A 22,029-nucleotide genomic window follows, 5' to 3' on the forward strand; every position below is an offset into this window, starting at 1 on the left:
CCACCCTAACAGCCACCACCACCACCGCCTCCACCGTTATCGTCACCACCAACACAACCACCCTAACAGCCACCACCACCACCACCTCCACCACTGTCATCATCACCAACACAACCACCCTAACAGCCACCACCACCACCGCCTCCACCACTGTCATCGTCATCACCAACACAACCACCCTAACAGCCACCACCACCACCACCGCCTCCACCACTGTCATCATCATCACCAACACAACCACCCTAACAGCCACCACCACCACCACCACCTCCACCACTGTCATTATCATCACCAACACAACCACCCTAACAGCCACCACCACCACCGCCTCCACCACTGTCATCATCACCAACACAACCACCCTAACAGCCACCGCCTCCACCACCTCCACCACTGTCATCATCACCAACACAACCACCCTAACAGCCACCACCGCCTCCACCACCTCCACCACTGTCATCGTCATCACCAACACAACCACCCTAACAGCCACCACCGCCTCCACCACCTCCACCACTGTCATCGTCACCACCAACACAACCACCCTAACAGCCACCACCACCACCACCGCCTCCACCAGTCATCGTCATCACCAACACAACCACCCTAACAGCCTCCACCACCACCACCACCACTGTCATCGTCACCACCAACACAACCACCCTAACAGCCACCACCACCACCGCCTCCACCACTGTCATCGTCACCACCAACACAACCACCCTAACAGCCTCCACCACCACCACCACCACCACCACTGTCATCGTCACCACCAACACAACCACCCTAACAGCCACCACCACCACCACCGCCTCTACCACTGTCACCTTCATTACCTTGACCACAACCACTTTAACCACTGCCAACACCACTATTATGTCCCTCATCCTCACTGCCACTACCAGCAATAGCATATCTTTGGCAAGCACGACCTTCACCACCATCATTGCTGTCATCCTCTCTGTTGCCCTGACCTCCACTACCAGCACTCCCAGTGCTGTCACAGCGTCAGCAGCACCAGCACCAGCATCAGCACCCTCTAGGGGTCCAGTGAATTTTCTGATGATCCTGAGTTGCGTTCTAATGTGTCTACTTACTGGGTTCTCACTTCTTCCTCTTGAGACTGAAATGTCTGTGCTTCCTTTTCCCTGCTCATAGGAATTTTTGTGGAGGACCAGTGGGTATTGCTTCTGGCCTTACCCTGTGGGCCTTGAGTAGTGGCTTGGGTGTGATAGAAATGGAAGGTCCTGAGTGAGTGTCGCTTCAGGACAAAGGCCTCACAGTGTTGAATTTGGATTCTACAGATTGGATCCAACGTGCAGCACGTTTGTAGGGGATATGATACCTACTGAGATGTTCAAATCTAGGTCAATTCTTTCTTTGTATTTGGAAGATTTTCGGTCACATGGGAAACCTTTCCAGGCTGGAGTATTAATCATGCTGCTTAGATCATGAATCATGAAATTACTTGGTACTGTTTCTAGTACATGTGTATTTTAATACTGATGGGTTTTTTTTTTTGCCTTTTTTTTTTTTTTTATAACAGATGTTGCTAACGTTACCTAAGATGTACGTGAGAAAAGCTCGCATATGTTTATAGGCTAAACAATGTGAAATCACTGGAAAACTAGGAGACACTTTGTGTATGTCCTGGGAAACCCATCTCTAATGCATATACCACCCCCAGCACACCCTGAGTAACGGAGGACATTTACGTCCACGTGGTGCATGTGTATTTAGCGAAGTTAAGCAAAGCAGTGACAGGCCCGGGGGCCCCCTGTGTCTGTGCGTGCGATGACTTGACCATTGTTCAGCTGACATCAGGCTTGGAGTTCTCAAAGCTTTTAAACTTCTCTCCCATCTTTGGCATTTGTGTTCCTCCTTATACTTTCCTTAGAGTAAGTTTCACAGGCCTTCAGAATGGTTTTCCATGAAATAAGGCCTTCTAGACCCAGCTGGGAAAGAGATTAGAAGAGATGGGAAATATCCAACATTTTTACGTGTAGGATTTTTTTGGAGGGAGTGAGGAGGAGTGTGTGTGCAGGGTGTCTTTATCTATAGCTGAAGAATGGCCTTGTATTTCCAGGAGGCTCCAGGCCACTCTGAATGGGTTGTCACAGAGGGAGGATCACCTCACCTTCCTAGACAGCACACATTATGTTGTCACTTTTAATAAAAATGCTCCCATCAAGAAAATATGTTCCTGCATTGCATGCCAAAACACAAGCAGAAATCTTGGAAACTCGCGGTGGTTCAGGGATTTAATCTCTTATGGAAAAGCCTTCCCTACAGATATGGTGGAAAATGTAATTTAAACCATAAACGGTCAGAAGTGGAGTGAGATTGGCGTTGAGTGGTCCCGGGAAACATTGGGAAGGGCGTGGAACTGCCCGCATGCCGCCTGCTGCCTTGTCTCGTGGCTCTGCGGGTCCTTGCCCTGTCTGAGGAGGCGGGGGCCCTGACCTGGAAAGGGAGGCCGTGGCGTCTCCTGCCTTTGCCTTTGGCTCTGACACTGGAGGTTCCTTTTGACCCCATTGAGGCTTGTCGTATGCAGCAGAGCGTTCTGAGAGGCGGAGTGGCTGCCGAGCTCCCAAGGACTCTCTGCTCCTTAGCTTCTTGCTGTTTTGGCAAGCGGCAGGAAGGTAGTTTCAGGCTTGAGTGATGACTAGTCAGTAAAACAGGTGTGCTATTTTTAGGGCTATCATTTTGTCCTATTGAATTTCTTGGGACACGGTCCGTGGTTGCAGCATAGAAGAGTCTTTTAAGTCAGGCAAGGGCCCAGGACAAGCTGGACAGAGTGTTTGGCTGGGAAGCGTATTCTCTCTCTCTTTTTTTCAGAGAGAACTTGGATGAAATGATGACTGAAATGTTCATTTTCAGTGTTTGTTGAAACGATGCTGCCTTGAAGGGCTCGCTGTTAGCTGAAGTAGAAGTGTCTTTATAACAACCCCGAGACGCGCCTGCACCCCGGCCCGCGCCAGAGCCCATGACTTCCGACGGTGGTGGCCGGCCTTAGGATTGGAGGGTTGTGTCTGATCAGTCTTACCATTTTCAAATACATATTTAAAAGTTTAAGTAAAAGAGTTTAAATAATGTGAAAGACAAATGCTGCTCATTTCTATGTCTCATCTTCCCCAGTGTCGTATGCACAGGGCCTCGGTGATACCGAATGGTCACTGAGTGGATGGATACAGTAGTGATCGTCCGAGTTAGCACCTAGTTATTTGATGCACACATTGACATTTGGAAATACTCTTGTTAGAGCCGTTTACAACTATGGCTTATGTTCACCAATTCTTCAATCATGAAAACATAGAGAACAGTACTTATTTAAAACTCTCAATAAGCAGAAAAGGTGTGACTGCAGAATCGCTTTACATTTCCTTTTAGAAGGATCCAAATGTTAGAACGTTTTCTGGACAAGGATGTTTTGATGATTCTTAGGGTGTTCTGAGACTTTTCCGTCACCGCTGTTTAGCTGTGCCTGCTGTGCTGAGATGGGAGTGACTTCACACAGCTGGTGTGGGGCGGTTTGGTGGGGGTGCCGCCCAGCCCCCAAGAGCTCGCCCAGCGCGCCTGTCGCTTTGGGTGCCTCTGTGTAGAGCAGCTAATGGACGTGTAAAGAACCCGTTTGCCTCAAGAATTACCTTCTGGAAGGCGACCAGAGCAGCTGCTGGCGAAAGGAAACCCGGGGCGGTACTGTACACCAGGATTTCTGGGCTCCGGAGGAAGGAAGGATGGTGGCCGGAAGGTGAGCCTCCTCCGGGGGACGCCCTGGAGACTCTTGGGGTCCCTTCCAGATGTTCACTTGTCAGAGTCCAGAAATGAGGGGTGGAAAACAGCCCTCAGGTCACTTGATGCTGACTGTATTTAGAAACTGGCTTCTCCCTCGTGCAGAAGGCGGGCACTCTGACTTGGCCCTGCCCTTGCTTTGGGCAGCCGCTCCTCCAGTGGCGTCCCTCACGCCCCGTGTGTGTCGGGATGTTTCCTGATGGTAACCCCTGTGCCTCTGCCCTGGCCCCCGTTGTGTGAAGCTGGAAGGACACTCCTCACTCCCTTCATGTTGGTAGCGTTTGGCTCCTGCTTGTCACATCCCAGGAGGGAAGTCCCTGCCCTGTGCGAGACGGTCTGACTTCTGACAAGTGGAGAGATGGCGGGGGTGTCGGGCAGGGGCGACGTGCCGTGACTCGTGCTGGCCCTGTGCCCGCATTCTGGACTCTAGGGCGAGTGGGTGCTGGCCGATGCCTGCACTGAGCAGGTACGGGGCACGTGGGGAGCACGCTCAGGACTGCAGTGCCGGGCAGCGAGGGTCACCCATGTTCTGACAGGCCAGGCACTGACGCTCGGTGTGCGCCAGAGAGCCTGGCCAAAGTCACGCTCCTGTCCCCTCAAACTGTGAAAGGGCGGAATTACTGCAGAGGAAGAAAGGGCTCAAGCGTGATATAATTTCCTACCTGCGTTTTCACTCTGAGAGTGAGCCCCTGAGTGACTGTTCCATGCATTGTGTTTTTACGAGGAACCTCTCTTCTAGAAATCGTGGATGCAGGACTGTGCCGGCGCCTGGTTAAAATGTTAAGCTGGTACTAGGAGTGTGTCGAGATGCCTGAAAGAGAAGCTCATGTTGTTTGGCTCACTGGCCTGTGGGAAGCTGAAGGACAGTGTGAGCAAAGATCCCGTTCTTCCTCCAGCAGGACCTTGTGATTTGTTGGGTTCGCACGGGAGGGCCCGAGGAGGACGGCCGACGGGGCCCGGACATGCCGACATCTGGCACCTTTGTCGACCGAGCTCCCCCCTGGGCCGTGTAAGGCCTCCGGTGTAGAAATGTGCCCCGGTCCACAGCAGCGCTGTGGCTTTCTAAGTGATTCAAGCGTGGGGCCTTTTCTGATCCGCAGACCAGAGCTTTACCGGGATTCCTCTTCACTCCCACCACTGGATGGGCTGTTTCCTCTCACGCAGGCAGTGCAGGCGAACGTGGCAAAGCTTTCAGAAGCCCACCACCATCGTTCTTTCCATTTTCTCTAAGGAGTTGCAGCCCCATCTGAAACGTGTGTGTCCTGTCCCTGGGGTTTGCAGGGAGCCTGTGTACCTGAGACAGTGGGTTGGGAGGTTGTGATTAAGAGTGACTTGAATCCGTGACTGCTCTGGGCATAAATTATGCATCAAGGGTAGAAAAATCCCCTAGGAATGATTTCCCGTGTAGACAGTCTCTTGTTTGTAACTCGGGTCGTTGTTGACATTGACTCCCACAGTGAAATCGGCGGACAGCACATACAGGGGCCCCTGCGGCTCTTCCCTCTGCCTCCCGGTTGGCCCCCGAGCTCCGCTCTTGCTGTGGGGAGCCGCTCCTCCAGTGGCGTCCCTCACGCCCCATGTGTGTCGGGGTGCTTCCTGATGGTAACCCCCGTGCCTCGGGTCTGAGGGCAGCTCCCACTGGTGGCGCGGAGATGGCCTTGAGAAGAGGATGGGGAGGCCGGGCGGGTGTGACGGCGCTGGAGGCACAGAAGCCTCGGGAGGCCGCTGGGTCCTCAGTAGGTTCTGAGGGTGAAGGAGGTGCTGGCGCCGGGCTGTTGAGGCGGGGCTGCTCAGCGCCTCCAGGGCTGCTGGGGCACAGCCGCGGGGACACGGCGAGTGATGAGCAGGTGGGTGGGCAGGAGGCCGGCGGCAGAAGAGAAGTGGAGTCACAGCCTCGCGTCGCACAGGCTGAAGCAGCAGGGTTTGGCTTAGTCACCCTTCTCGCCTGTTGTGAGGGAAATCATTTTTTAAAGTCTGTGAAGCTTTTGAAGTTTCTTAGAGTGCAGTGCTCTGTGGCCGTTGCTGCACCCTTCCTGAGGAGTCTGTCCTGTACAGGGAATGGCCGCAGCTGGGGGAGCCAGGGACAGCTGCGCTGTCAGCCTCTCTGTCTTGTTCTCACAGGCCCTGCAATCTTGGGCACGTAAGTTAGCGCCACTAACAGGGCTCCGTTTCCCCACTGGCAAAATTGGAGCTTTTTGTTTGCTTGTTTGTTTGAGACAGAGTCTCGCTCTGTCACCCAGGCTGGAGTGCAGTGGCATGATCTCACTGCACCCTCCGCCTCTCGGGTTCAAGTGACTCTTCTTCCTTATTCTCCTGATTAGGTGAAATTACATGTGTGCACCTCCACATCTGGCTAATTCTTGGCACTTTCAAATTCAAGTGACTCTTCTTCCTCAGCCTCCCGAGTAGCTATGATTACAGCTATGATTACCCGCCACCATGCCTGGCTGATTGTTTGTATTTTTAGTAGAGATGGATTTTCACCACGTTGGCCAGGGTAGTCTCGAACTCCTTGACCTCAAGTGATCTGCCCACCTTGGCCTCCTAAAGTGCTGGGATTACAGGCGTTGAGCCACTGTGCCTGGCCCCACATTGGAGCTATTAATAACACACTCCATGCCAAGCACCCAGCACCTGGGTCCTCCCAGCAAACCCAACTGTGTTTTCTGCAGCAGGCCAAGCGGTGCATCCATGGGGCCCCTGACAACGGAGCTGTTGGGAATCTGATTGGGGACTGCAGCCAGACGCGGGACTCTAGGCCTGGTGCCAGCCAGGACACACACCAGAGGGCCATACGGTCCACGCAGGGCCGTGCCTTCCTCTCAGGCGTGTCAGATCCCCTCCTGCACGTGCACATGTGCTCACCACCGCCCGCGGGCTTCCACTGCCAGGGCCGTTGTAGGGCGATGCCGGGTCTGCTTCACACCTGCCTTCAGGGTGCTGGGCCTCACCCTGCAGGCCTCACGCTGGCCTGAGCCCTGGGTTCACGACGTGGTCAGCAGCCCCACCAAGTCCCTGCAGCCCCGTGTTAACTGCCCAGCTTGCCTCACCCAGCTCTTGAGGTGCCCAGTGTGCTCACTTGGCAGAGGAGCCTGGAGTGTGTGGGTCTGTGCTGGGATGGCAGGGTTGTGGACGGCAGGGCTGAGAGCCCCAGCGCTGGTCTGCCCTGCTCAGGGCTGTGCCGCCATGTGACCCCACTGAGCCCAGGGTGTGCTGCTGCTGAAGCAGGCACCGTGACTGTGAGGTTGGCGCCCTGCCCTCCTGCCATCTGAAGACTGAGGCGGGGGCTGCTACACCCTCCCTGTGTGGAGGCCTGGCGGGTGGGTCTGTGGGCCGCAGCACGAGGAGAGCAGGGAAGCCTGGCTGATGCTTACCTTTCTGTCAAGGGGGACATGGAGCTTGCTCAGCCAGGGCCTGTGAGGCCAGGGCAGCGTCCAGGGGGGTGTGGAGAGCAGCTCCGCAGCGTCACCTGCAGGCATTCACGTCCCTGTTCTGTGCGGGATGAGAAAGCCCTTGTTACAGTATGAGTGATGGCAGTCTTTACTTACAGCTACAGCATTTTAAAAGAAGCTAGTTCAGTTGTGTCAGTGCCTGACTGCTTTAGCCTTGACGTCTCTCTGGACTGTGGCTGTTCCTGACTGGTATCATCGTGATGAAGTTTGCTCCCCGTCTCTCTCTCACGGAGAGTTCCTCGTGGTTCCTTGTTTTTAATGCAAGAGTAGGGAACACGGCACGCTCCGGACACACGTCAGGGAGCTGGAGGTGTGCCCCTCCCGTCCTGCACACCCGCCTGCCCGCCAGCCCCTCCCAGAGGCGCTGCTCTTGGCTGAGCTGTCATTGTTGCTGCTTAGGTGTTTTTCACGTGGAGAAAGTTTGAAGAAAGGTTTTTTCACCTGAAAAACATTTGCAGGGGTTCTGACTCTTGGTATTAGTGGATTTGATAATGGCCGCTTGCTGACCTCAAAATTACTTGCCAGGAACAAACTGAGTGAAGACAAGCATTGTCCCATTTGAACTGAGCTTTCCTTGTCCAGCGTGAGTGTCTGAAAACACCACATGGAGCTCTAACGAGGGAGGCCAGCGGTCTCTGCCCGAGGGGCTGAGGGTGCAGCTCGTGGTTTCTGTGCAAGCCGGAAGGTGGTGCGTTAAACCGCCGCAGAGCGTGGGTGCCTTCCTGGAGACCGGCCTATGAGATTCTCGCAGGTGGCCGTGACCGCAGCCAGGAGAACCAAGTCATCCAAAACCAAGCGCGCTCTCATATGCGTGAGCATGGGGGCCCCCGCGGGAAGGGCCAGGGGTTGGGGTCGTGGGCCCACATGTATTTTCTCAGCCAGCCCTGGGGTGCTGTGCATACCTGTGGAGGGACAGGCCTCTGTCTGTGCCTCCTCCGTACCTGGGGCCTGGGGGAGCAGCTTAGACCCCAGGCAGGCGCTTGGTGAGATGCCAGAGGGAGCCCGTCCCTGTGGGATAGAGGGCTCTGCCTGGCTTCCCTGCCGAGGCCTGTGAGAGGAGGGGTTTGTCGGCCACATCTGTGACACGCGTCCTCGGGCGGCCCAGAGCTCTGATGGTCCCAGGAGAACTGACGTGAATCCTGCTGTGCCTGGCCGTGAGGATGGCGGTCCTGGGGCCCTTTGTACATGTGGTGTCAATCACACGCTGCTCCCGCGATGCGCCACCCGCAGGCCTCACAGTTGTTTGGAACGCTGGGGTGGAGCACCTCTGCTGTGCATGTACAAAGGGAATTGGGCCTAAATTCCCAATTCAGTTTTTGGCTATTCAGTTTCCAGATGTCTCTCACCACAGCTCTTGCCTAAATGTGGCATTTTCTGGGATGTTGCCTCAGATAGAGGGGGTGCCCCGAGGCGGTGCTTCTCCCTGGAGAGTGGGTTGGAGCCCAAAGCTGGTGAGAGCTGCCCTGCCTGCGTGACTCAGGCGAGTGCTGCCGCCCTCCGCATGTAGCGTGCCGATGCCTGGGTCCGCCACGGCTGGGTCAGGCGACTTAGCAGTCTGTCTGAATAACGGGCAGGAAAGGGCAGGTTCTTCTCAGTTGGAAATTGGAGTTTGGCTTTTTTTGGGGGCATAGTCTCTTTCTGTCTCCCAGGCTGGAGTGCAGTGGTGCGATCTAGGCGCACTGCAAACTCCATCTCCCAGATTAAAGCCATTCTCCTGCCTCAGCCTCCAAGTAGCTGGGATTACAGGCATGTGCTGCCATGCCCAGCTAATTTTTGTATTTTTAAAGTAGAGATAGGATTTTGCTGTGTTGGCCAGGCTGGTCTCAAATTCCTGGCCTCCCAAAGTGCTGGGATTGCAGGCGTGAACCACTGCACTCGGCCTGGAGTTTGGCTTTTAAGTCCACTTTGCCCATTGTTTCTGAAGGTTAGCAGCTCTTTATTAGGGTCCATGCCAGCGGCAAGCTGCTGGAACTGGGCTTTCAGGCCTTTAGATGCCCCTTTATGAGAGCATGATAGGGGCCACTGCCCTCTGAGCTTGCTGCGGGGAGCCACACATGGTAGGAGGGGCCCTCAGGACGTTTCTTAGGAAGCCACACACCAGAAGCTTTGGCAACAAAAGACCAGGTGGCCAGGGGCTTTGGGGTTACCACATTCCAGCTGAGGACCTGGAAATGGGCCCACTGTGCCTGTGCTAGGAGCCCCACCCCAGGGCTTAGTAATGATAGGAGTCCATTCCCTCACAGTTCTGGAAGCCCCAGGTCAGAAGGTGCGGGCAGGGCCTGCTCCTGGAAGCACTGTTGTGGGGTGGAGCGGGGGTGGGGGGCAGTGAAGGTGTGGAGAGGGGGCACTCTTCCCTCCTCTGCAGCGCTTGCTGCTCCTGGGCTTGAGGCCATGTGGCTCCAATCTCTGCCCCTCCTCAGCTTCTGTGTTCAAATGTGCCTCTTCTCATAAGGCCCCTGTCACTGGGTTAGGGACTGCCTGAGCCCAGTGTGGTTGCACTTGAACTTACCCCGCGTGGTCGCACTTGAACTTACCCGAGCCCAGCGTTGCCACACTTGAACTTACTTGAACCCAGCGTGGCTGCACTTCAGCTTCTGCAGAGACCCTGTTTTCAGTTAGGGCCAAGTTCACAGGTACCAGAGGTTAGTGAGAGTTGCTTTTTAAGGGACACAGTTCAGGCCACAGTACCTCCCCACCCCATCTTCAGCAGAATGATGGCCGCTGCCTCGCCTCGGCCCCACGTTCCAGCAGGTGTGTGCCAAGCCCTGGCTCAGTACCAGCACATGAAGCTTTTTGCGGGAAGATGTGATTTGGTGGGGTCTGGGTGCCATGGGGCTTCCGATGGAGCCGCATGCTGCTGCTCACATCCCATCAGAGTCCTACCAGCCGCACTGTCGGACGTGACACACGCCAGGTTGCCTCCTCTGCTCCCTGCACAAGACAGCATGGTCACGAACACCCCACTGAGTGCGCCTAGGTCAGATGCATTTGAGACCTGGCGCTGGGGTGGAGTCACCTGGAGCCACAGCCTGGTGGGGAAGACTTGCATTCAGGCCCCAGACCTGTGCACGCGCACCCTGGGAGGGCTGAGCTTTGCACACGGCGGGGTTCTCTGTGTAGTGTGTGGTGAGGCTGGCCCGGAACTGCCGTCCGTCTCGGGACCTTCCTTTGGAGATGGCAGGTGCTCTGGCGTACCCAAGTGAGAGGTGCTCTGCTGTGGCAGACAGTGCCGACGTGGGAGCGGCTTGTGCCAGAAGTGTACCGAGCTGCTTTCAGCCACCAGCACGTGGCAGCCACCTGTCGGCAGGAGTGGCGAGGCCGTGTGTTTCTAAGTATAACACAGTTTGAAGCATATGCAGAGACTGCCGTGTATTGCCCTCGGGCACGGCCCACCTGGCAAGGTGTCTCTCTTGGTCTCCCCAGCCTCGCCTGGCCTGCTTGTCCCTCCTCCACTTGGATGGTCGGTGTAGGGCTGTGATGGGGAATGCTGGCCCACCCCGTTTAAAAGCCACGTTTTCCCATCGTGATTAGGAGGGAGATAGCTGACGCTGGCCACACGAGCTGTCTTGTGCGGGTTCTTCTGACGTAGGTGAGCTTGGCGGGATGTTGCATCCTGTTTTAGACGTTCATTCTTTTGCCCTATCATGGTGGATTCAAACGTATTTTTTGTGCCATACAGTAAGTTTTCCAAGTTAAAGAAATGAGCAGAGCCAGGAGAACGGTGCCATGCGGAGGGTGTGTGGGAGCACGCAGAGGTGGCCGGTTTCTGCGGAGAGGTAGAGAGGCTCTTCTCATCCTCAGCTCAGGGCTGGCATCTTAGCCCTTGACATGTGAAATTGGATGGCAGTCGCTAGGCTCCCCCCCTGCCCCTCTCCCTTTCCTGGGGGTGCCTGGGCAGTGCCATGGTGATGGGAGGCTTGTGCACTGTCGTTCAGATTCATCCTGATTTCCTTCCTACCCTTCCCCTTCCCCTGCCGGCCCACCCTCCCTCTCACCATCCAGAAGCCGGAGGCCTGTGGTCTTTGGGGAGTGCCAGAGGCCTCAGGGATGACTTTGGTTGCGTTCTTAAACGTCCCCCACCCTGCCCCAGTCAGCCAGAAGACCCCAACACACATGGCTAAGGTCACTCCCAGGAAAGCCGCCAGCTGAACAGGTGGGGTGGGCGGCAAGCACCCGCAGGCCTCCACTTTCTTTCCTGTGGTGTGTTAGCCTTTGTTCTGCCTTCTCTCAAGGCTGTGCTTGAGGTTCATGCTGAACCGTGCAGAGCACCTCAGAGGCTGCTTTGTGTCCCACTTGCCAGGAGGCACCTTTGTGTGAACGTGGGATCCCCTGAGGCATCTTGCCATGCTCTGGGCTGTAAATCTGGCTGATAGCTGTTAGCCTGTTAGCTTTGAAGCTTACTCTTTTTTGCCTGAAGGACAGTTTTCTGAAAAGGTTTGATCCGTTGACTTAAACCCTGAGGTCTGCAGGGAGTCTCTGTGTACTGTCTCCGGTTTCCAGGCTTGAGGGCTGATCCCAGGAGGAGCAGGTTTCTGCCTTTCCCTGTGCTGGCCTGCTGTTTGTGCTGTTTCTGACCATCCACTCATGGGTGATTTGGTTTGTGAAAGCATTAGAAATGGAATTTAAGGACACATGTTAGGATTCCCATCCATGGGTTTAAAGGTTTAAGAATGGTGATGTGGCCTTTTGGCCTTTGCCGTGGGAACATAGGAGAAAGATTTTAGGTCATTTGGTGGCCTGGGGGCATCACTGGGATGAACCTCTTTCTCTGAGCACCTCATTTTTCTAGTGTGAGGAAGCTACTTTTAAAATTAGTATCTAGATTTGAAAAAGGCACTTTGGTTACAGTGTCAGCTCTCACACCTTAACAACTTGGATTGAAAGCTAAGTGACAGAAACCAGTGAAGGAGCTCTTGGCTTTTCCCGCAGACCTGTGGATTAGTGCTTTCATCCTTGTTTCTGTCCACACACGCAAGTAGTGTTGACAGTGTGTCCTTTCAATGCGTGGGGAGTGGGCCGTGTTTTGTTTTGTTTTTCACTGTATCTGAGTGGATTCCTGGTTAGAGTCAGGGTTTTATATCTAAACAGTACTGAAAAGTCCTTGCTTGGGCTTCTTGCATTTACCTTAGGTTTTACACCAGTTTGGCATTGCCTCAGTTGGGCATTAAACAGAATTTCTGAATTCTCAACAGATAGAGGAAACCAGGTGTGTATATGCTCCAAATGCAGTGCCTTTAGGCCAGGGTTCCCTCGGGAGGCTGCTTCCAGTTCATACTCTCTGCTGCTTTTTTTTCTTTTTTCTTTTTTCTTTCTTTCTTTCTTTCTTTTTTTTTTTTTTTTTTTTTGAGACAGAGATTTGCTCTTGTAGCCCAGGCTGGAGTGCAGTGGTGCAATCTCAGCCCACCACATATTCCACCTCCCAGGTTCAAGTGATTCTCCTGCCTCAGCCTCCCGAGTAGTTGGGATTACAGGCATGTACCACTGCAGTCGGCTAATTTTTGTATTTTTCGTAGAGAGAGGGTTTCTCCATGTTGGTCAGGCTGATCTCGAACTCTTGACCTCAGGTCATCCGCCTGCCTCAGCCTCCCAAAGTGCTGGGATTACAGGCCTGAACCACCGTGCCCAGCCTGCCGCTTTCTTTTATCTGACAATAATTGGCTCTGTTTCAGAAATGTTCAGGGGAAAGCCCTGTGAACGGAGCTGGGAAAGTGGCATGTGTCTGCAGCCCTGTCCCTGAGCTTCTGCCAAGATGACGAGGTGCCGCCCTTTGGGAAGCCTGCCTCACGTCCAGCCGCAGGCCAGCGTCACTGGAGCCTGAAGGAGCGGCCTCTGGCCACTAGCCTGGGAGCGAGGACACTGTCCTTTCCAGTGAGCGGCTGCTGCATTCCAGAGCCTGTTCGGATGTTCGTTGCTGGGCTCTAAGTGGGAATTCGGCCCAGCCTGATGGCCTGCATCAGACTTGGGGTTCCTTTCATCGTGGGGTCCGTCCTACCAGTAGCAGGATCCACTGCACGAATCCCAGGGCACTCATCTTGGGCATGCAGTGCTCTTGGGGGGACCCTGGCTCCACCTCATCTTTGCCGCTTTGCGTTTAAGATCTGATCCCTTAGTTTCACTCATTACAATTTGAAATCAAGTCCAAATCAAGAGATGATATCTCAGCCTCCGATGTGTTGTAAGAGGCTGCACAGGGTGTGGAGGTGTCGTCAGGCTGCAGCAGCGTAGCGGAGAGAGAGGAGGGCGCCCCATGGCCTTCCGTGACCATGCCTTCATTTCTGTGCACTTCGTGGTGTTGCCCTTGCAGTGTCTGCTTCTGACCCCAGTTCACTTGTTTTCGTGCCCAGTGGGCATGCGTCCCAGGCCCAGAGCATCAGCTCTTGCCTCTCAGCTGTCACCTCCCCAGAGTGGATACTTTCTGCCCTGGCCTGGGTGCTGGTCCCTCAGTCCTCACCTCCCCAGAGTGGACACTTTCTGCCCTGGCCTGGGTGCTGGTCCCTCAGTCCTCACCTCCCCAGTGTGGACACTTTCTGCCCTGGCCTGGGTGCTGGTCCCTCAGTCCTCACCTCCCCAGTGTGGACACTTTCTGCCCTGGCCTGGGCGCTGGTCCCTCAGTCCTCACCTCCCCAGTGTGGACGCTTTTTGCCCTGGCCTGGGTGCTGGTCCCTCAGTCCTCGCCTCCCCAGAGTGGACGCTTTCTGCCCTGGCCTGGGCGCTGGTCCCAGAAGGAGGAGTTGGGTTGTCTTCCCGGTCCTCCGTGTCCTTCCACATCACTAAGCTCTGTGTCCTTTGCTTAGTTAATAGGAATTTAGTGTTTCATTGTGAAATCCACATATGGCAACAATATGAAACAATCCACCAGGTCCATGGAGAAAGTAAGTCCCCTCTCAGCCTGGACTCTCAGCCCCTGTGGGGTGACCACTGCTCATTTCTGTTCTCGCCTTCTGTGCACAAGCTCCTGTGATGATTTTGTAATCAGTTTACGTTTTAAAAGATCCCTTGATAGGTGAGTTTAAGATCAGATCACAGCTGTTCTTACTGAGACTTAGGAAAACATGGAGCTGACTTCCAAGAGGGTTCTGCCGTCCGTTGGCTGTGGAAGGCACGTTGTGACATCCTCACAGCAATGTTCCTGCCTGCATTGCCAGTGACATGACTCTTCATATGATCCATGCAGCTGATTACACGGAAAGTCACGCGTCAGAAACCTCAGAATCTAACTTTGTAGCTCTATCATAACAATGAAGGCAGGCATACCCAAGGGGCAAATGAAACTGCAAGTAGAAATGTCCTCAACGGGGAAAGCGTTTGAAAAGTCATGACTTTCAGATTTTCTTTGTTGGTTTTGTTTTGGTAAGTTTTTCAGAAATGAGCAAAACATTTAATGTACACTTAAGATTTGAAGAAAGGGGTGCGAGGGCTTTTGTGGGGAACAAAGACACAGACCTTGTTGCTGCCCTGGAACTTGTGTTCTCATGGGGGCCAACCACAAGCAGGCAGCGGCGCTGGGTGACTGGGGTCGGCGGGGGGCCTCTCTTCGGAGGGAGCAGAGTGCAAGGCTGGGGCAGGAGGTGTCGGGGGCTTGAGGGGTGCAGGAGAGCAGGGGAGAGTGGAGGGGTGCACAGCAAGGCAGGGGATGGTGTGGCAGCTGTGCGTCCACGGCAGGGCCGTCTCTGTGGCTGCATTCCCACTGCCCTGTGGTCACCTGTGGTTAGGGACGGTGGTTTCATCTTCCTTCACACTCTTGAAAACATTGGTGGCATCATGGACCTGGGAGAGTGGCTCTTGTTTGGAGGACAGATTCACTTAGGGTTGAAGAAATGAGTGGGCCTTGAATGAGCTTTTGACATTTTGCTCTTCACGGAAACAACCTGCCTGCCTCCCATGGACAGATGCTTCTAAGATGCGGCCAGGTGTCTGGGCCAGAATCGGGTTGTCTTTGGTCCTCTTGATGTTCCTCCACTCGGGTTTGCCGAGGAGAGGGCATTGCCAGGCTGGGCGCCTGTGTGGCACCACGTGCCACTCAACTGGAGGCCTGGGGACCCCTCCCAGACATGCCTCCCTCCCTTAAAAACAGTGCTTTTGCCAGACACAGACTCCACGGCTGGCTATGCCAGATGTGCCTGTGTGCAGGTGGGGGTGCCGCCCGTGTTGCCCCCAGGGCGCCCCTGCGGCTGGGACAGGAGACAGCTAGGACCCCGCCTTTAGCGTCTGAGGCTCCGGCCCTCAGGCTGTTGGGAGGCCCTGGGAGGCTGCTGGAGCCCAGTGGCCACCGGTGAAATGCAGTGATAGGGGACATTTCATTTTTTTCCCTCCTCCAATTTTTTTGTGGCTTTAAAAACTCCTACAGTGCAAACTCTTTGTAATGGAGAAGAGATTGCCCTCCCTGTAGCTGCCAGCCCGCCTTGGAGGCACGGACTGCCAGGTCTTTTGTTTCTGTTGTCTTTGCTGTTTGGGAATTTGACGTTTTAATCAAGAGCCCTTTGGGGACCTGGCTGGAGGCTCCTGTGGCTGCCATAACAAATGACCACAGACCCCTTGGCTTTACCAGAGGGCAGAAGCCCGTCCTGGGTCTCAGTGGGCTGAAAGCAAGGCAGGGTTGGTCCTTCTGTAGGCTATAGGGGAAAATTCGTTTTCTTGCCTTTTCCAGCTTCTAGAGGCCACCCGCATCCCCTGCCTCCTGGCCCCATCCGTCTTCAAAGCCAGCAGTGGCCAGGTGAGTCCTTTGTGCATCCGTCTCTCCCACCCTCTGCAGCTGGGAGGAGTCTCTGCCTTTAAAGACCCCCGTGATGACACTGGGCCCACCTGGCCATCCAGGGTCATCTAATCATGTGAGGGTGATCTGTGAGCCACATCTGTGAGGTCCCTTTGCCCATGTAAAGTAACACCTTCACAGGGCCCAGGGATTGGGACAGGGTGTCTTTGTGGAGGGGGGTAGCTCTGCCTAGAACAGCCAGCTGGGGTGAGATGCGCCTGAGGTAGTTTCTGAAGACAGCAGGAATGGAGGGAAGAATTTCTCACCATCTTTTGTTCTAAAAATTGATGACACAGTGGCAGTGGTTCCCTCAGGCTGAACTTGTCAACCTGGGAGGGAGGAGAGTAGGGACCGGCTCTGCTTTTGTTTTTATTCAGGAGAACTGGGCTGGTGGGCAGGACCAGCTTGCATGCTTGCTCATCTGGAGCACAAAGAAAGTGGGGTATGGAAGGGCACCCCAGTCCCGGGTGGCCTGCCGGATCCCAGACCCATGGTGTCCCCAGCAGAGCAGCTCCCCTCCGGGAGGACCCTCTGTCACGCTTGCCTTCCACCTCTCATCCCTCCTGGGCCCACTGCTCAGCTTAGGATTCTCGGTGGGCACAGGAATGTGGGAGAGGGTGTGTGTCTGCGCCTGAGGCTTTTGCACACCTGGGACCGTGCCCAAGCCGCCTCTGCTGTCCCCTTCCTGTAGCAGGTGCAGGGCGAGCTGTGACCACTCGAGGTGGCCATGGGGTGGACAGGGCTTCTCCCTGACACATCCTTAGAGCACTAAGGACTCAGAGCCTTTCCTCATGCAAGGCCCCCCTGCCAGGGGGACCCTCAGGGTACACACTTTCAGACTGTGAAATGAGGTTCACAAACATGGAACTGAACTGCCCGATAAATGTGTTAACGGGAAGTGAATGTTCAGGGAATATTCCCCACCTAGAGGTTGACATTACCAATGGGCAGTATTTCGCTTTGAGTGAAACTTGGGAGTTTGGTGTGGTTCCCTCCTTGGCACTGGTGCGGCCTTGTGGATTGCTGGGCGCTGCGGGCCTGGCCCCCTGGTGAAGGGCTCGAAGGAAGCTGGCTTCGGCTCGGTCTCTGACACCACGGCCTCTGTTCCCAAAAGCAAGCGCCTCCTCCTCCTTTTTCCTAAAATTCTGTTGATTTTCAGCCGAGCTGTGTTGTTCACATAAAGCAAAACTACATTGCCTGGAAAAATGCAGATTTGAGGCAGAAATGAGAAAATCCTACCCCATAAATCATGGAGGAAGCTAGAAGTGTCTGTTGATAGATTCTTGAAAAACTCAAAACGTTGGAGCATTTTGTCCAGTTTTCTTTTTTTTTTTTTTTTTCCAGAAAGGCCAAACCTTGCCTAGGCGCCTGTGTGTGTCTTTGCCGTCGGCCTTCGAAACCCAGCTCCCCGCGGTGGGGCCTCCTTCCTGCTCCTGCTCCCTTGGAGACTCAAGGGTCTTCCACGGCGGAGGAGGCAGTGCTGCCGGCAGTGGCCGTGCGAGGCGGGTGACTGCCAAGCAGAGTCAGAGCCATTGGCCAGGGCACGTTTCTGCAGCGGCTTAGACACTTGTGGATGGAGGTCCCAGGCAGATTTTTTGCTGAGTTTTGAACTTGCCTGGAAACCCAGTTATAGGAATGCATGCTTACTTTCTTTTTCATTAATTAGTATTGGACACACAGCACGTGACACGGTCCTAGGGCCCAGGCGTGTGGGGGATGCCAAGGCTGCTGACCCTTTGACCTTGTGCAGCCTTGTGCTGCCTGCCAGGCATTGTGTTCTTGGCTGCAATGCCAGTGAGTGGCCGGTGTCATGGGACCGAGGGGGCCAGAGCCGTGGGGCTGGGTGCTGGGTGTCACCGTTGTTCAGCCTCTCGGCCCCCAGCCAGTGTCTCCCCAGGTGTTTCATCCCATGCTGACCGGCTCCCACCCACACCTCGTCTGCTCTGGGGCCTCCCTCAGGGAGGGGACTCAAGCTGGAACCAGGCTGTGACCCTGCACCCCGCTGCGTGCCCCCTAGACGGGAGCCAGGGGCTGTGCCCTGAGGGGCTCCAGGCCAACCCCACCTCACCTGCTGTACTGCCACTGCTCAAACCTGATTGGAGAAACTTTGTGGGTATTTTGTACTAGAATTGCAGAACCTTTTCTTCTCTTTGGCATTATTCCCTAATTTAAGCGGATCAGCTGCTGCTGTCCCCATCCAGAGCCACTCCCCAGTGCCTGGCCCTCCTGGGGCCCACGGTGCTCACCCTGCCATGCTCTGGCCATTCCTGCCCTGGGTGGCCGCCCTCCCACTCACGTTGCCCTGCTCCACCCTGGGGTGAATCCCAGTCTCCACCCCAGCCTGTCAGTGTCCTCGTTCTGTCCTTCCTGCCTGGTGACACCCTGAAACAAGGGGCCCAACAAAGCTCCTGGCTGAGCCTTGCCTTCCACAGTTACACAGTGTGGGGCCGCCAACGTAGTGCACCGTCCACCGTGTCTGTGCCCCCTGTGTCCCTGACAGACCTGCCCTCCCCAGACGCCGTCCACCTCTGTGTCTCATCAGTCCACGCCACGCCACGTGTGTGGTGGGTGAGGAGGTGCTTGGACGGTGCTGCTTTGCATGTGGCCATGAGCTTCTTTTCCATTTTCACACGTGGTATAGAGCTGGGTGGACAGGTGCCCGAAGAAAAATGGAAAGTGTCACGCACTAGGCCCCCTGTTGTGGTCCCCGCAGAGCTCAGCTTGCGTGGCATAGGCTCCCAGGAGCTGGGGACAGAGCAGGTGCGGGCCTGCTGTGTGCTCCTCTCTTGCCTGCCCCAGGCCTGGGTTTCCTGGAAGTCACCTGGTTGGTGGGAACCTTGGGTGTGCGCCAGGGTCTCCTTGCTGTCGTGGAGAGGCGGGCAGGTGGGTGGGCGCTCGGGAGTTACCAGTCAGGTTCCTGCGCTGCACAGACCACTTCCTGCCAGTCAGGAGTTTTCAGGGCCTCGGCTGGTGGGAAGAGGTGGGAAACACTGGTGCCGTCAGCTGGCTTTATTCGCCGCCCTGGGCGCCTCTGGGACGGCCCCTGAGGATGCTTTCCTGCACTTTCTCGGGGCCAGGAGCGTGCCTGTGCTGTGACGAGCGGGAAATGGTTTGTGCAGGACTCACATAAGAGCCCAGCACTGCGGCTGCTGGCTGCCGCCTCCTGTGGGCACTGGCCCGGGGTCTGGGGCAGGATCCACCCGAGACAGAGCGACTGCCTGGGCGCGTGGTGGAGCCTAGTGTGGAACCACTCTCACCAGCCCCTTGCAGCTGCCGCCTTGCCCATCCTGCTCCTGGCATCCCTGAAAAGTTACTACTGGGTTTGCACATCGGCAGGAATGTCTGCTCTCCCTTCCTTCCTTGAGAAGGTTCTCTTTCCAGGGCCTCCACCTTTCTGGGCACCCTTGTGCCCAGCCTCGAGGTCTGAGCCCGTGTCTCTGTGGCTGACAGGAACTTGCTTGCTCTCCTGCCCCTGCACCCAGGCCAGATGGAGGGTGCTCCAGTGGGCTCGCCCCGTCCTGTGACACAGAGTCCAGAAACCTCAGTGGGTCGTCGCCAGGCTGGGTTCTGAACAGTGTGCTGTGCCTGCGGGACCTCGGGGCCTGTAAAGATGACAGGAAGGGGCAGCTGTGTCCCACGCCCCCCCTTCTCGGCGCACCAGCAACTCTCAGGTGGTTTATTTCGTGTCAGCAGAAAGATGGAGTTCTTTCCGGCCAGACATTCACCTCATTGACCTGCTTTTTTTTCGCTACTGATAAATTCATTGTTAAAAAAGTCTACGGCTTTTTTAGCTCATCAAAAACTAGAGTGCTGTTTTAAAACCACAGGCTGTATTTTCTAAGAACCTGTGGAGACCCACGCCTGAGCTGTCCCCTCGCAGAGTCCCTGCCTTCCCTCTCCATTCCCTCTCAAAGACGCAGGCTGGAGGGAGGCAAAGGGTAATCATGCTCCAGTATGGATGGTGGTGGCCCAGGAGAGCGCCTCGGGGACCCGGGTGCTTCCTGCATGGACTCTGCCCCCACCTGCTGTGCAATGGAAGCCCAGCCCCTAAACCGCCCCCACCCCTGCCCAGGCCCCACTTTCTCATCCGTAAATGGCACCCGGACCCCAGGGTCAGCAGCCCCATTGTCAGCGTTCTGATGTCAGTGCATGCACTTCACAACGCTCCGCTCTTTCTGTCCCTCACCAAAGACTGACACTTGTGCCTTGGAGGAAGACCACGGCTGACCCTGGAACAATGCGGGTTTGAGCTGTGAGGATCCACTTACACATGGGCTTTCTTTTGATACAATGAGGTGGAGCATGTCTGCCTCGTTTTCTACCTCCTCCATCTCTCCCGCCTCTGCTGCCCTGACTCAGCAAGGCCAGCCCCTCCTGTTCCCTCTCTTCCCCAGCCGCAGTCGGTGAAGACGGTGAGGACGAAGGCCCCGATGACCATCCACTTTCGCTTGGTGGACAGCAGCCGCGTCTCTTCTTCCAGTGCTTCCCCGCATACCACGTCTTCCCTCGCCTTCTCTGTTGGAGAGCGCGGTAGATGCTGCACTTAGCACACAGAATGTCTGCTCACAGGCTGGCATGGTTAGGCCATTGGTCGACAGGCTGTTCGTAGTTAAGTGTCAGGGAGTCAAAGGCTGTCCGTGCCTTCCAGCTGTACAAGGGGTCAGTGCCTCTTACCCTGGTGGTGTCAAGGGCCAGCTGCACAGTGAATGGAGCCTGGGACCAAGCCGGGCCGGGTCTGATACCTGGGCTCAGGGCTGCTGCAGTAGGGGCCCTCGGGTCAAGGAACCCCAGAGTCCAGCAAGTTGCCTCACCCTGGCCATGCTCCTTCTTATGTACTGTCTGAGACAAAATCCCGAGGCGGAAGGCCGACCGTTCCAGGGGTCGTTCTGACGGCTCAGTGGTCCCCTGAGGTGGGCGTGCTTGCAGGTAGTGGCGGGCAGGGTTGCCAGGCTTGTCTGTAAAGGGCCAGGGGGATGGGGTTTTCAGCTTTGGGGGGCATACCCTGTCTCTGTCTCAGCTGCTTGGCATGGCCCTCGCGTTGTGACCGACTGGCACATGGGGGCCTGCGGGCCTGTAGGTGCGCACCAAAGATGGGGGTTCCTAGAGCTGTCATGCGACACAAAAGAATTTCTTGCCCTTTTTGCTGTCATTAAAAATCATGTAGAAGCCATTCTCAGCTCACAGCTGTACAAAGCAGGCAGCAGGTTTGATCTGGTGCCGCACTTGGCTAACCTCAGTTTAGGGTAAATATGCTTTGTAGTTTGAAAAGGCTTGTCTTTTAGCACTGGAGGTGAACTTTGCTTAGAGACAAGACTGTTTTTAGAAGCACTTGTGTGTGAAGCCTGAAAGGCCTGGTCCGGGCTGCCTGTGCAGCGTGTCTGTGGGGCCCGTGCTGGCGCTGTGTGTGGCTTGGTGTCCAGGGCGGGTCCCGTTGGAGGGCGGCTGCGGCCAGGCTCTGTGGGGTGGGGCGCACTGCAACAGGGGCTGTAGCTCTCCCCAGGGTCATTGTGTGAGACTCTGCACAGCGTGAGGTTCTGTGTGGAAGGTGCAGGTGGACCTCCTGGCTCTCCAGGGTGGGACGCAACCCCCAAAGTGAAGAGCCCGTGGCCCATGTCCAGTGCCCTCAGAGATGGGGCCGCCCACCTGCTGCCTGGGCCATCCCAGTCCTGGGGCTGCCCGCCTGGCTGTTGGAGCGCCTGGCGGATTGGGTGGGAAATGGACCTGGGTGCTCACAAGTGATGGGGTCACCAGAGCCCACCCAGGGGCCTCACCCGTCCCCCATTCTCGTCCCACACACTGGGAGGTAGCGCAGGGTCGGGAGGGCCAGCTGGGCTCTCTGCTACCAGGTCTCACTTCCGCCCTTCTTGGAGCTGGGCCTCACTTTCCTGTGAGCTTCTCCTGGGTTCTCAGTGCCCACCAACAGCTCCTCTGCTCCCGCAAGCCCTTGAGGCCGCTCAGCCTCAGGAATGGGGAGAGTTTGGGTCTCAGCCTCACGCTCATGGTCCTGGCTTAGATTTTAGCTCTGACTGGCAG

At 55.8% G+C, this 22,029-nt stretch overlaps 1 protein-coding gene across 13 annotated transcripts in view; it reads left to right on the plus strand.

Moving 5' to 3' along the window:
• The window catches only part of LOC108314694 (BTG3 associated nuclear protein), a 138,089-nt gene that overhangs the window by 110,700 nt on the left and 5,360 nt on the right, over positions 1-22,029 (plus strand). The gene's annotated exons all lie outside the window — the stretch shown is intronic.

This window comes from Cebus imitator, unplaced genomic scaffold (genome assembly GCF_001604975.1).
Source record: "Cebus imitator isolate Cc_AM_T3 unplaced genomic scaffold, Cebus_imitator-1.0 Scaffold159, whole genome shotgun sequence".
Classification (NCBI taxonomy): Eukaryota; Metazoa; Chordata; class Mammalia; order Primates; family Cebidae; genus Cebus; species Cebus imitator.